Source organism: Cricetulus griseus, chromosome 5 (assembly GCF_003668045.3).
Source record: "Cricetulus griseus strain 17A/GY chromosome 5, alternate assembly CriGri-PICRH-1.0, whole genome shotgun sequence".
NCBI lineage: Eukaryota > Metazoa > Chordata > Mammalia > Rodentia > Cricetidae > Cricetulus > Cricetulus griseus.
In genome coordinates, this window is record NC_048598.1 from 31,202,151 (window position 1) to 31,217,299 (window position 15,149).

Consider the following 15,149-nt stretch of genomic DNA (forward strand, 5'->3'; position numbering starts at 1 on the left):
CCCAGCTGGGATCTAGGCCAGGGGTAAAGCACTTGCTTAGCATTCATGAGGCCCTAGGTTCAGTCCTCAGCAACACACACCACATTGGGGGAAGGTGGAGCTGATGCTGGTGTTTAGTAGGGCTTTTGGGGGTTATTAGAATTAGATAGGGCCATTAGGGCAGAGTCCCCATGACGACTTTATAAGAAGGGCCAGGGTCACACACAAGCTTCTCTAGCCTCTAGTCTTGTGATGTCCTGTTCCTGTCTGTACAAAAGGACTGTGCCAACAAGAAGGATTTCCCAAAATGTGATCCCTATGACCTAACCCCTCCAGGGACCATGAACTAAAAATTAAATTGAACTATCCTACTGATTTTAGAAGAGGGAAAAGTCAGGCTGAAATCAACATGTACCAGCTCCAGGTGAGAAGCCCTTATGGAGGTCAGGGCAGGTCAGCAAAGAGAACCCTTAAAGTATAGTGGCAGGAGGCTTGGCTTAGACAGTGAAGTGTGCAGGGAAGAGGTATCTCTCCTCTGGGCGTCTAGGAGCTGAACTCATTACCTGAGAATAAATTTGGAGATGACAAATTTGCTAGCTCCAATCCTGAAGTCAGCTAGTAGATCATTTCTACAGAGACCTATCTGCCAGGAGGCTGGCTGTTCTAGAGACAGAAAATTCTGAAGGCCTAATGACCTATTTGATATCTACAGATGGCAGGCCTACAGTAGGAAAGCAAATGTTTACCAGGATTGCCCTCTCTCCCTCCCTCCCTCCCTTTCTCCCTCCTTTCCTTCTGTCTTTTTGTTTGTTTTCGTTTATCTCAAGACAGGGTTTCTCTGTGTAGCCCTGTCTATCCTGGAACCCACTCTGTAGACCAGGTTGGCCGTGAATGCAGAGATCTGCCTGACTCTGCTGCCCGAGCACTGGAATTAAAGGTGTGCACTGCCACCACCTGGCTGCTTACCAGGTTTTCAAAATAGAGTACTGACTGTAGATCTAAGGGCCATGTTTGCTTCTCCTTCTCCCATTACACTTAGGAAATTCCTCTCCCTGGATAGAAAATAAGCCATCTCAGAGCATGTGGACTCTCTCTCTCTCTCTCTCTCTCTCTCTCTCTCTCTCTCTCTCTCTCTGTGTGTGTGTGTGTGTGTGTGTGTGTGTGTGTTTCAGGAAGGTAAGAGAATCTGCCTGGCACAGGAACTGCAGACCTAAGTGTTAACAGCAGAGGGAAGTAGAAACTAAGGTGAAAACTGCTCTGACATCCAATACTTGCCCAGTAGAGGCTTAGCACCAGCATAAACCCAAGGAAAGACAAGAGCACACAGAGAGAACAAATGCCCCCACCCCCATTTACAGAAAATTGATCTGTCTTTTCCCTTATAATTCCATTTCTTTTTCTTTCTTTCTTTCTTTTTTTTTTTTTTTTTTTGATTTTTCGAGACAGGGTTTCTCTGTGTAGCTTTGGAGCCTGTCCTGGAACTCGTTCTGTAGACCAGGCTGGCCTTGAACTCACAGAAATCCACTGGTCTCTGCCTCCTGAGTGCTGGGATTACAGGCATGCACCACCACCGCCCAGCCTAATTTTCTTTTGCATTGTTTCTCTCTCTTTGTCTTTCTCTGTCTCTGTCTCTCTCTCCCCTTGTGAATGCAGGTGAAGTTCATAGGTTGGGGCTAATTGTGGATCACTAGCCAGCTTTATCTGTGTAGTGGCCCACTGTCTTAGTTATTGTTCTATTGCTATGGAGAGACACCATGACCAAAGCAACTTATAGGAGAAGGCATTTGATTGGGGGCTTGCCTACAAATTTGGAGGATCATCCCATCATCATTTTGGTAGGAAACAGGGAGGTATGGTGCTGGAAAAGTAGCTGAGAGCTTTATATCCCAATCCAAAGGCAGTAGGCAGAGAGATGAGAGATATTAGCACTTCTTCTAAGTCCACACTTCCTCTAACAAGGACATACTTCCTAATCTTCAAATAGTTTTCCAGCTAGGGACTTAACATTCAAATACATGAGTCTATGGGAGCCATTTAATTCAAACCAGCACGTCTACCCATGGAGGACATGCGTAAGGAGGACACATGGAGGTGTAAGGACAATTTTCTCCTTATACCATGTTGGGTCTCAGGCGGAGACCTTAGGTCATCAGTCTTAGTGGCAAGTGTCTTTACTTGCTGAAACATTTCACTGACCTGAGAAATCTTCTTTTTTTTTTTTTAAAAAACATAGAGCTGGGCGTTGGTGGCACATGCCTTTAATCTCAGCACTCGAGAGGCAGAGGCAGTCGGATCTCTGTGAGTTCGAGGCCAGCCTGGTTTCCAGAGCAAGTGCCAGGATAGGTTCCAAAGCCACATTGAAACCCTGTCTCAAAAAACAACAAAACAAAACAAAACAAAACAAAAAAACTATAGAAATAGAGGCTGGAGAGATGACTCAGGGGTTAAGAATACTTGTTATTCTTGGAGAGAACTGGGGTTCAGTTCCCAGTACCCACACTGTGGTTTACAATCACCCATGTAACTCTAGGTCTAGGGGAATCTGAGGTCCTCTCCTGGCCCCTGTGGACACCAGGCATGCATACAGTACATGTATACAAACATGAAGGCAAAACACGCATACACATAAAATAAAAATAAATAATACAAAATAAAAATGAAAAGAAATAGATATGCCAACAAAAGAGGCATTTAGAACCTCAAATAGATATGACCAGAGAAGAAACTCTTCTCTACCTAGTCAAAACAAAGAAACAATACAAAACCTGTAAGAGAGACAGCTGTAATAGTGCATGTTTATACCCAAATTGCAGGAAGCTGAGGCAGGAAGATTGCATGTGCAAGGGTTACATAGTGAGTTCAAGGCCAGCTTGCCTGGCTTCCAAATGATTGAATGAATAAATGAATGAATGAATGAATGAATGCTGTAAGAGAAAAATGCCAACTCACTTTTAAGGCAGAAACACTAAAATAACACCAGAGTACTCACCAGCAACTCCAAAAGTCATAAGGAAAAAATTACTTTTGCAACAAATAATACACAGAAATCAACTAAAGAGATGAAAAAGCTTTTCTAATTAAAACTTTAGAACTCTGAAAAGAGAAATGGAACAAGACACCAGAAGATGGTGTCTTGCTCCCATGCTCATAGATTTGTAGGATATTTTGGAAATAGCTATAGTATCAGAATCCATCTATATATTCAATGCAGCCTTATGTATTTCCTTTCGTATGTGGAATAGTGTTTTAACTGTACACAAACACACACAGCATGAAAATTACTATGTGCATGAAGGAGGAGGGCCAGCAAGAATAAAAGGGCAAGGTCAGGGAAGGGTAGTTGGGGAGGGGGGAAGCTCATGTATAGTAGGTTGATACTCCTCATGTTTCATTTCTATGTAATAAATCTACAAGTTCTGGGATTCCAGACATGTGCCTGGATTTTAAGAAATCTTCGCGGTTCCAGAATTAGAGAATCTTCTTGGGTTTTAGATAGAGGAGGATCAGAAGTTCACTGTCATCCTCAGCTATATAATGAGTTCAGTGTCAACCTGGTCTATGAGACAACCCCTGCCACAAATTTGCCGGTAGCCCAAATTTTTATCGTATACTTTCCTTCTGTCCTTAGTAAAAATTATTTCCTGCTTTGTACAATTTCTATTACAATGTTATTAATATATCATCAAATATATTATTAAATAATAGGTTATTTTCAAATGGCTTTATTCAGGAAGATCTTTGTTTCTAAACTGGTCTGCATTTAAAAATCGAGACACTTTTCAAGTTTCATTTCTTTTTTTTTATGATTTTATTTTTATTATTTTTAATTATGTATTGGTATGTGTGTGTCTCTGGAGGTGCCAGATTCCCTGGAGTGGATGTTGTAGGCAATTGGGAGCTGCAAACGTGGGTGCCAAGAACTGAACTCAGGTCTTCTGGAAAAGCTGTGAGTGCTCTTAGTTACTCTATAACAATTTGATTAAAAATAATTTTAACATGTATCTATTTATTTGTGTTAGAGTATGTTTGTGTGTGTCAGCAGTATGTGTAACGTTGAATGTGTGGAGGTATGTATGCCACGGACACTGGAACTCAATTCATGAAACAATACTTGAAATTTGCAATGTGAATTTTCAGCAGGGGAGACTGGGGACTGTATAGCATTTGAGAAGCTCCAAGGATACAGATTAGGATCAAGGACATGCAAAGATACTGTACAGTCATTAAACTGTGTTTACAAGGAGTAGAAGGTTTGCTGAATAGATCACCTAGGAGAACAAAGACAAGGAAGTATGGGCAAGAAATACATGGGGACGTAAGAAGCCTTTATGTCTTAAGGGATTAGCACATTCCAGCTTCCTGAGCTGGAAAGCCATTGTGCACACTGTTTCCTTCTGTCCCTGGTGTGCCAAAGGTCAAAATACTCTCAAATACAGAATGTATTTCTTTCTCAGACAAGGGTGTGCGCAACAGAAGTCAGAGGACAACTTTCAGGAGTTGGTTCTCTCCTTTCAGCCTGTGGGTTCCGGGAATTGAACTTAATTCACCAGGTTTGGTGAGGCAAACACCTTTACCTCATAAAGCCAGACCCTTTGCTTTATTTTTTGAAAAAGAATCTCTCACCTAACCTGAACATCGGTTGTCTAGACTGGGTGACCTGAGGGCTTCAGGGATCTAAGAACCAGCCTGTCTCCATCACAGGCTAAAAGCCATTTTACAGACAAATTAGGCTCATTCCTTATGATTAAACCTCTGTTTCTCAAGGATTGGGCTATGTCCCACTTGTAACCCTAACTATAAAAGGTTCTGTATTGCCTGTTCCAGGAATGGCAATCATGGTTTTGCTTCAAAAAATTGCTTATAACCATCTTGCAACCCTACCTTTGCTTCAAGAGGGTTATTATGGCTACCTGTTGTTATGCCCACCTTGCAACGGTATCTTTGTTTCAGGAGGGACTACGTTGCTAAGCTATGTTCTGCTCCTATAACCCCACTTATTTTGCCCACCAAATCCCCCATTTGGAAACCCCTCCTACCCATGATCTATAGAAGCCTTGTCCTCCTCACATCCAAAGCTGACCTCGTTAACCCCGCCTTAGGGGGAGGCAGCTCATGTACAGGAATATAAAGGCTTGCTTCAGTTAATTGCTCACTTTAATTTGGCCATGAGGATTTGGGTCGGTGGCCTTTCTCTTCCCATCTTTGGGATTAACAGAAGCCCCTGACTCTGTTGCATGCAGCTGTTGCAGATGTGCACTCCTGTGCCTGGCTTCTACATGATCCAAACTTGGTCGCCATGCTTATGCATTAGGCACTTTACCCATTGATCCCTATCATCCTATTTTTACTCAGAATTAACTCTTAGTTTGGAACCAGGTGTTGTGGCACAGACATGTAATTCAGCACACAGGCAAGAGGACTGATTTACAGGTTCAAGACCATCCTTGGGCAAATAGAGATCTTATAGTAACAATAGCAAACACATTAAAAAAAAAATAAAACTCAGCTATGATGTGATTTCAATTGTACTCTTCATCCTTGTTTCAGGTCATTCTTCTCTTGTGTACCATGCACCCTCTACTTTTCTTTCAGTGCCCCAGGAATGTAAACCTCCATCTCCTAAAACACTGCATTTTTCAGGTCAGAGGAAATGATAGCATCTTTTTTAGACTCGACTTCATAAACACCCTAAGAAGGTTTTCCTCTGTTCCTTATTATTTTAGTCACATTCTTACTTCTTTTATAAACTCACTATTCGCAGTTCCTCTCTCTCTCTCTCACTCTCTCTCTCCTCTCTCTCTTTCCTCTCTCTCTCTCTCTCTCTCTCTCTCTCTCTCTCTCTCTCTCTCTCTCTCCTCTCTCTCTCTCTCTTCCTAATATAAGCTCCATGATGGGTAGGGACTGTGTTTGCTGCTGTCTCTCACTTCCCCTTCCTCATACACAATGTATCTCTGTCACCTCCCACAGGGCCTATAGTAACTGTTCAGAATACATTTGATTTCATTAGCAATAGAGTAGTAGAATAGGTAGAAAGCTAATTTCCCAGCAGTCCTGTGGTTCCAGTAATTTCCAGTGGTTCTATGATTATTAAAAGGCAAATTTTCATGAGTGATGTTATCTCATTTTAAGATAATCATTTGCTCTTGCTCTTTATTTTGATGCTTATATATATAAAAAATCATACCCCTTTGTTTCTGGAAACATCACTCACAAAGGCAATGTGGATTTGATGGCAAGTTCCTATGATTAATCAGGCTTGCAAATGATAATGGGTGTTTATGTTGTTGTTGTTGTTTTTTGAGACAGGTATCCTGGAATTGATACCATAGTTTACGGATCTTTGCCTCAACCAGCATGGTACATGTGAATGCTGGTGTAACCAGCCAGCTGTCTGGATGTTCCTTTGCTCTCTCTAGGTAGGGACTGTGAATGGGTAAGAAGTGCTTCCAAAGGCCCTGCCTAGGCCCTTGAGTGTTCAGGCTAGAAGAATCAGAGATTTATAGTTCCAAGCTCTGGGAACTAGCTGCCTGTTGTTCTAGCCTTTAGAAGCTAGAGACTTAAACCCCTAGATCCTTCCTTAGCTAAGAAGCTTATTGCCCTGACTTTTAATCACTAATAGCGTTAGAATGTGGCAACTTTTATATTCCCCAGTTTCCAAAACAGTACACTAGCTGCAAAACACCGGCAGCAGTAGCAGGTGATTGTGCCTTCTAATATTATATGGCTCATGGGGCTGGAGAGATGGCTCAGTGGTTAATAACACTGGCTGTTCTTCCAGAGGACCTGAGTTTAATTCCCAGCGCCTACAGGATAGCTCACAACTGTAACTCCAGTTCCAGAGCATCCAACACCCTCAGTCAGACATTCATGCAGGCAAAACACATAGAATTAAAAATAAAAATATTAAAAATATAACTCAGAGGTCCTGAGTTCAATTCCCAGCAACCACATGGTGGCTCACAGCCATCTGTAGTAAGATCTGGTGTCCTCTTCTGGCCTGAAGGCATACTTGTAGGCAGACTACCGAATACATAATAAATAAATAAACCTTAAAAAAAAAAAGAACCTGATGTGTTTAAAAAAATGTAGATTACAGTGTTCCTATGGTCTTGTCTGTGGGAGCCCTCAGCACCACAGTGGGAAATGTTACAACTCTACATCACAACCCCCATATGCTGCCCTTCCAATAACCAGAGTCTATACTTCTTCATCTCACAGCCCTTATTGTCATCTCTACTCTATCAGACATGTTTGTTAGTTCTCAAACATGTCAAAACTGACACTGCCTGACAAGTTCTCCCATCATCCCCCAGTCCTCCTGGCTAGCATACCCTGTACCCTACCCTAAACTTCTGTGGCCCATGAACTGGGCTGGGCCTTCCCTTCTTCACTCCCATGCCCCTCCTCCAGCTTCTCTATCCCTATATAACACAACCATTTTGGTTACACAGTCCTTTTTGCCCTCTTGGCCAGTCTCTCGGCCCAGGCTGCCATTCATGGGCGGCAGCTCCTCTCGTTCTCCTTTCCTCTCTCTTTTCATGTGACCAGGTTCAATCTAGACTTGCAGAAACCTCTGCCTCTGTCTACTCTGCCTCTGGCTGCGCTCTCCCTCATCTATAATAAACCTTCTCCTTCGCCATTGCCTAGGGACACTCCTGTCCTTCTCCTATTTTTTTTTTCATTCAATGACTTCTCAAGCTATGTTTTTTACTTATTTTTCTTCAAATTTAAAGGTTTATTTTTTATTGTTTTTAAATTATGTGTTGGTGTGTGTGTCTGCATGTGGGTATGTTCACATGAATTCAGGTGCCCAAGGAGACCAGGGGCATCATATCCCCTAGAGCTGGAGTTACAGACGGTTGTGAGATGCCTGATGTGAGTTCCGGGAACCAGACTCTAGTCCTCCAAAAGAGCACATTCTCTTAACTCTAGACCCCGGCTAACGTTCTTATTGGCACTGATGTTGTCATACCAAGGTGTGGTGGGTTGAGAGAAAATGGCCCCCAAATGAAGTGGCACTATTAGGAGTTGTGTCCTTGTTGGAGGAAGTGTGTCACTGTGTGGGCAGCCTTTGAGGTTTCTTTTTCTCAAACTTCCCTCAGTGTAACAGTCCTGCTTCCTTGCAGTCAAGATGTAGCAGTCTCAGCACCAGCACCTTGTCTGCCTGCCTTCCTCTATGCTCCCTGTCATGATGATAATGGGCTAAACCTCTGACACTGTAATCGAGCCAATCCAATTAAATGTTTTCTTTATAAGAGTTGCTGTGGTCTTGGTGTCTCTTCATAGCGATAAACACCCAAACTAAGACTCAGGGGCTGACATAGGAGAATGTCCTTTGGTTTGCTCACAAATTATGCTAGCCATCCTGCTTAGAGAGCCAGAGGGGTGTGTGACAAGGATATCTGCACTGATCACAGCAAAGGAAGACTGCATTAGCTTCAGTCACAGCACACTGACCAATTCTGAATGTTGACCACACAATAGTCCCTCATATAAATGAAGCACTTTGTGCATAGCAGTTACAGCCTTGTTGCTAGGCCAACAAGTGAAGCCCTCTAGATCTACTTTGGGTGAAAATATTTTCACAGTGAGCAGGGTCATCTAGAATTCATGGTGGCTTGTGATGGCAAAAAAGTCTGGTCCAAGCAGTCTGAAACAGTTGTGGCTGGCACAGCCTCAGTGCCTTCTGAGGTTAGAACTGGGCTTCAAGAGGAAGCAGCTCTGATTGTAGTGAAGGCAAATGTCCTGAAGGTGTCTGTGGAGTGTTCAAAACAGCTGCTGTTGGCATGACCACAGTCCAGCTGGCCGCTTGGATAACAGTGCTCTTTGTTCAGGCAGCCTGAGAGCAAAGGGACCGGAGATGGTTCTAACAGCTATCATTTAGGAAGCCAGATCACCCTGCTGCCAACATCTTAGCTTATCTAAAATAAATATTAAGAGAGTTGTTTACAATAAAAACTTATCATTAGCATTAAAAGTGCTTTGACAGTGTATAACTGTTCTTAATTCCTGCCCCCATGTCACCCGAAAAGGTCCTTTGGTCTTTCTCATTAGAAGATCCCAAAGCCACCCCTAAACCTGGAATCAAAAGATCATATGCAAGACTGCATTTGTTTCTGGGATTTTTCTTTGAGACAGAGCAGCCCTAACTGTCCTGGAACTAACTAGCTCTGTACACCAGGCTGGCCTTGAACTCACAAAGATCCTCCTGCCTCTGTCTCTGGAGTGCTGGAATTAAAAGTGTACACCACCATCTCTCGGTGTTTCTGGGATTTCTTTTTCTGTTCTTTTATATCTATTTAGTTACTGTGTGTGTGTGTGCACATGTGCTCACACTCCTGTGGAAGTCATAGGACAACTTGCAGAGTTAGTTCTCTTTCTACCATGTGGGTTCTGGGGGTCAAACTCAGGCTGTTAGGCTAAGTAGCAAGCATCCTTGCCCACTGAGTCATCGTCCCAGCTCTGAGATTTCTTTTTCTAACAGCATGGCTTTTCATGTCTTTAACAATATCTTAGGGGAGAGGTAGAAATTACCTATAATATGAATTCAGGGCTAACCTTAACTAGATACTGAATTCAAGGCTAGCCTGGGTTACATGAGATCCTATATCCAAAAAAAACAAAAAACCCCAAAACAACAAACTCTCCAAAGGACACACACACACACCTCAAAACTAACAACAAAAACCATAGTATTATGTACATTTATCACATTTTTAAAAAGATTTTATTTATTATGTATACCATGTTCTGCCTGCAGGTGGATCTCTGTGAGTTTGCCTCCGCCTCCTGAGTGCTGGATTAAAGGCGTGCGCCACCAACACCGGGCCCCTGCATTTTATCATTAGTAAATGGCAAAGACAAGGAGAGGGAAAATTGCTTTCAGCTCTCCTATTTTTGTCCTCTAGATCAGGGTTTATTCTGCTAGCCAAACCATCACTCTTTTAAGTGCTAGATGGTATCTTGACATATTCTGTTGATCTGAGTAGAGGCTTGCAAGTAAATACTAGGAAGAATTTCATAAGCAAAGCAACTTGTGAAACATCTAGAATATTGACATGAATGATCTTGACAATCTTCACATTTGGAATTTCCTCTCATTCATGGGCCATTCTAGATTGGGGACATATAATCTTTGATCCTGGCTAAGCAGCTTAGGAAGTTATTCTCTTAACTGTGCTGTCACCTGAAGTCCCAGATCACCTAGTGCCCTCTGCTGTAGCAAGCACAGTAAAGCAAATGACTAACTACTCCAGGATCCAGTTTCTACACCTCAGGATAGCAATTTTGTTGCAATTCTTCATTTATAGACATATTATAAGTGGAATTTTTATTGCTAATACTTAATTTAGTGGCCAACTCAGAGGACATTAAAGTATTCAGCAATTTATTTGTGCTTTTGTTTATTATAGTAGTAGTCATGTGAATTCTATTGTGGCATTCTATGATGCTTTTAATAGGCTCTCAGTGACAATCTCTTCTTCTAGAACAGTAGCTCTCAACTTCCTAATGCTGTGACCTCCAACTGTAAAATTATTTCATTATTACCTCATAACTATAATTTGCTATTGCTATGAATCAATGTAAATATCTGATATGTGACCCCCAAAGGGGTCGAGACCCATAGGTTGAGAACGACTATTTAGAGCCTATCCTCAGGACTTGGCAGAACAATAAACCTATCTGCTTCCCTCAGATTCTTATTTTTGTTTTTTTCTCAAAAATATGGAAATTTTTTCTTGTTTTGTTTTGTTTTTGAGACAGGGTTTCTCTGTGGCTTTGGAGACTGTCCTGGAACAAGCTCTTGTAGACCAGGCTGGTCTCGAACTCACAGAATCCACCTGCCTCTGCCTCCCAAGTGCTGGGATTAAAGGCATGAGCCACCACTGACAGGTCGAAAGTTTTTAAGAGCTTAGATGTTTCGGTAAGATAGGAGGTTAAATCCAGGCTCTGCACTTCAAGTTACTTTTTTTTTTTTTTTTTCTTTTGAGACAGGGTTTCTCTATGTAGCCTGGCTGTCCTGAACTCGTTCTGCAGACCTGGTTGTCCTGGAATTTACAGAGATCAGATGGCCTTTCAACACTGGGATGTAACTCATTCTTTAAAAGGTTTGTCTTAGTTAGGGTTTCTCTTGCTGTGATGACAAAGCAACTTTGGGAGGAAAGGGTTTATTTGACCTACACTTCCTTATTGCTGTTCATCATTGAAGGAAGTCAAACAGGGCAGGATCCTGAAAGCAGGACCTGATGCAGAGGCTGTGGAGGAGTGCCGCCTCTTGGCTTGCTCCTCTTGGCTTGCTCACCCTGCTTTTTCATAGCACCCAAAACTACCAGCCCAAGGATGGCACCACCCACAATGGGATGGAGTCTCCCCCATCAATCATTAATTAAGAAAATGCCCTATAGCCTTGTCTACTGCCCAGACTTATGGAGGGATTTTCTTAATTGAAAAGACAGCCCTTGCCCCTGCTGTTTGGAATCTTACAAGAAGACCAAGCTACACAGCTGTAACGGATATGCTGAGAGCCTAGGTCAGTCCCATTAAGACTCCTAGGTTGTTGGTTCAGTCTCTGTGAGCCCTTATGAGCCCAGGTTAGTTGATTCTGTGGGTTTCCTTGTGGTGTTCTTGACCCTTCTGGGTTCTACAATCCTTCCTACCCCTCTTCCTTGGGATTCCCTGTGTACTGACTGTCCTGGAACTTGCTCTGTAGACCAGGCTGGCCTCAAACTCACAGAATTGGAGGTGCCTAGTCTTTTTTTTTTTTTTTTTTTTTTTTTTTTTTTTTTTTTTGAGACAGGCTTTCTCTGTGTAGCTTTGGAGCCTATCCTGGCACTCGCTCTGGAGACCAGGCTGGCCTCGAACTCTCAGAGATCCGCCTGCCTCTGCCTCCAGAGTGCTGGGATTAAAGGCGTATGCCACCAACGCCCGGCGGAGGTGCCTAGTCTTACTGCAACTTGATATGCCATGTAGTTGATATCCATGGGAGGTCTGCCCTTTTATGAATAGAAATGGAGGAGGGGTGGAGGGACAGAGGAGAGGTAGGGAGTGGGGCTGGGAGGAGAGGAGGGAGAGGAAACTATGATCAGGATGATGATGATGATGATGATGATGATGATGATGATGATGAAAATAATAATGTCATTTTTAAAGAACAGTACAAGGTTTCTTTCTGTAGGATTCGGAAAAAAAAAATCCATCCCAATGTATAGAATTCCTGTGAGGATTTACATGGCATAACACAAAAGGTTCAGCTTAGTGCTTATGACCAACTGCTCAGTTGTTATTAGCTTTATTGTGTTTAGCATATGTTGACCTAGGTAGGCCCTCTCTTGAGTGTTGTGTTTTCTGACTGAGCGAATGCTTTGGAGGACCACCTTGCTTGTTGCTATACTTGGTAGAATTTGCAAATTGTATTTTTTAAATAAAAATATATCTCCAAATGGCTGTGAAATGCTGACTTCTGGGCTTGGCACAGCCAATCTAATCATAATTTTCAAGTTGCTGTGGCTGCCTGCAATGGGTTTGCCCAAAAATTGGCCTGCCAGCAGTCAAGCATTAATCAGGGAGGCTCCCACAGGACATTACTTCTTGGTGATGGCGTACTGGCTGCTGCTGAACTCTGGGGGAAGGGTAATCTTTGCCTACAGTTGTGTACCTGGTAACAAACCCACCAGGCTCCAATGGATAGTCCCAAACCATGCTTACAAAGACTATTCCTGGTTAAACTTGGTGTCAATACAATAAAATATGATGTAACAAAGGGGCTCTTAGAGAGGGAAGGCTTAGTTGCAGTAGGAGGGAGATAAGTGTGGTTGTGTGTGGGGTTACAATAAACTAGAATATTCCACATATATGTATAAAATTGTAAAAGAACAAAGTCAACAAAACTTATTCTTAAAAAGATTTGTAGGTGAAAAAAATCTATCTCCAAGAAAGAAATTTCTGAATTAAACCTCTACCTTCTATAATTCATGTGCTGTAACATGAGAAAATAAATGAACTCAGAGGCAGATATTGGGGTTCAAACTTCAAGCTGAAGGTCAGAAAAACAAAGCAGCTGGCTACTAGCTTCTTACCTTTACCTCAGAATGAATGGGTGGATCCTGTCTCTGTGAGTTCTCACTAAGCCTCAGACTGTAACCTCTCCTCACTGTGGCTGGAGAATGAATGACTCTATTTTGAGTGTGGCTGGAGAATGAATGCCTGATACTGAATAATGAAGACCCTACTTCTATCTTTTATACCCCTCTAGTGCTGGGATTAAAGGCGTGTGATCTGTTACTCTTTTAGAGTGACTTAATCTCCAGTATCCCTGGGTAGCCTTGTATTCAGAGAGATTCTCTACCTCTTAATCCTGAGTCCTAGGATTAAAGGCATGTACCACCATCTCTTAGCTTCTGGCTTCTGGGATTAAAGGTGTGTGCCTGGCTTCTATGGCTGGTGGTTGATTTTGCTTTCTGAATCCTCAGGCAAACTTTAATAAATCATAAATAATATATCACCACAATGTGCTAATAATTTTCAGCTAAAAGATATGCCTTAGATTGCTCACCCTGTCAAACCTCTTTATACTTATCAATCATTTTTTATTAGTTTTTCCTCCTTCCTTGAGAAGTTGTAAAATAGTCTCCACTTAATTAAGTATGAGGGACCTGGAACACAGAGAGGAAAAAAACCTGTAAATCATGGAACTGGAACAGACAGGAGGACAAGCAAGTTTTATTGCTTATTTCCCTGTACTGGTATGAAGGGTTTGCCTACATTTCAATTTAATATTACTTTAATAAAAGAAAAAGCTTCAATTTGCTACAATATTTATTTAATTTTACAGTGTCAGCCAGCTGTACTGGTGCATGCCCCAAATCCTGACACTGGGGAGGCAGAGGTGGGAAGATCAACTGTTCAAGGTCATCTTGGGCTCTGCAGAGAACTTGAAGCCAGCCTGGACTATGAAACTCTATCTCAAAATACACTCCTTCAAAATTTAACATTAATGCTAGAATATAGTTTAAAAAGCCAAATAGTGCTGGGTGGTGGTGACACACGCCTTTGATGCCAGCACTTGGAAAGCAGAAGCAGGTGGATCTCTGTGAGTTAAAGGCCAGCCTGGTGTACAAGACAGCTAGGGCTGTTACAAAGAGAAACCCTGTCTTGGAAAAACAAAACAAAACAAAACAAAAAAGCCAAGCGAAATAGTATTATAATATTTGTTATGAAAAATGTGATCTTTAATTCCATCCATACTTCTCCCCACTCAGATTGCTTCATCATTCAGGGATCAATGTTTCATGTCTTTTAATTAGGCAAGATAAGTATATATCACCATAATGTATATCTACAAACACATTTATGTCTGTATACGTAGATTTGATGTAAAGAATTACCTCATGTAACTGTGGAAACTAAGTCCCACAGCTAACCCTGCAATCTGGAGTCCCAAGAGAGCTGGTGAGATCCTGTGAAGGCCTAGTAGATTCCATCGAGGTCCTGAGAACCAGGAATGCCAAAGGCAGATTATCTATGTATACAAGTTCAGCTGCCAGTCAGTGTTCATTCAACCTTTTTCCACCTTTTGCTCCACTGAGGCCTGTTATGATAAATCTTTCCACCACCCGCTTGAGTTCTGCCCACCACGTGGATGAACAAAATAATACACAGACTTATATTAGGTACAAATGCTGCTTGGCCAATGACTAGGATTCTCATCTGTTAGCTCAGTCTTAATTATCATAAATCTATATATCTTATAAGACTTATCTTATCAGACACCTTCCATTGGCGTCCTCTTGCCAATGGATCATATGGCAAATCTGGAGGAAGAGAGGAGGGGAAAAGGGACCACTTCCTGCTTGTCTTTCCTTAAATATGATTCTCCCTGCTATGTTACTTCCTGCCTGGATCATCAAATCTTTACTACATTTCCCAGAATCCTTTTTGACTCCTAGTTCCGTCTAACTTGCTGCCTCATTGGCCAAACAGTACTTTATTCAACAATCAATAAGATGAACATACACAGTACATTCCCCATCAGAGGCCCTCAACAGATTAGATGCTGCCCACAGACATGGGAGAAGAATGTTTTATTGAGTCCACCAATAGAATTGCTTATCTCTTACAGAGACACCATCAAAGGCACACCCTTAAGTTAGGCTTAGCAAATAGCTGGGCAC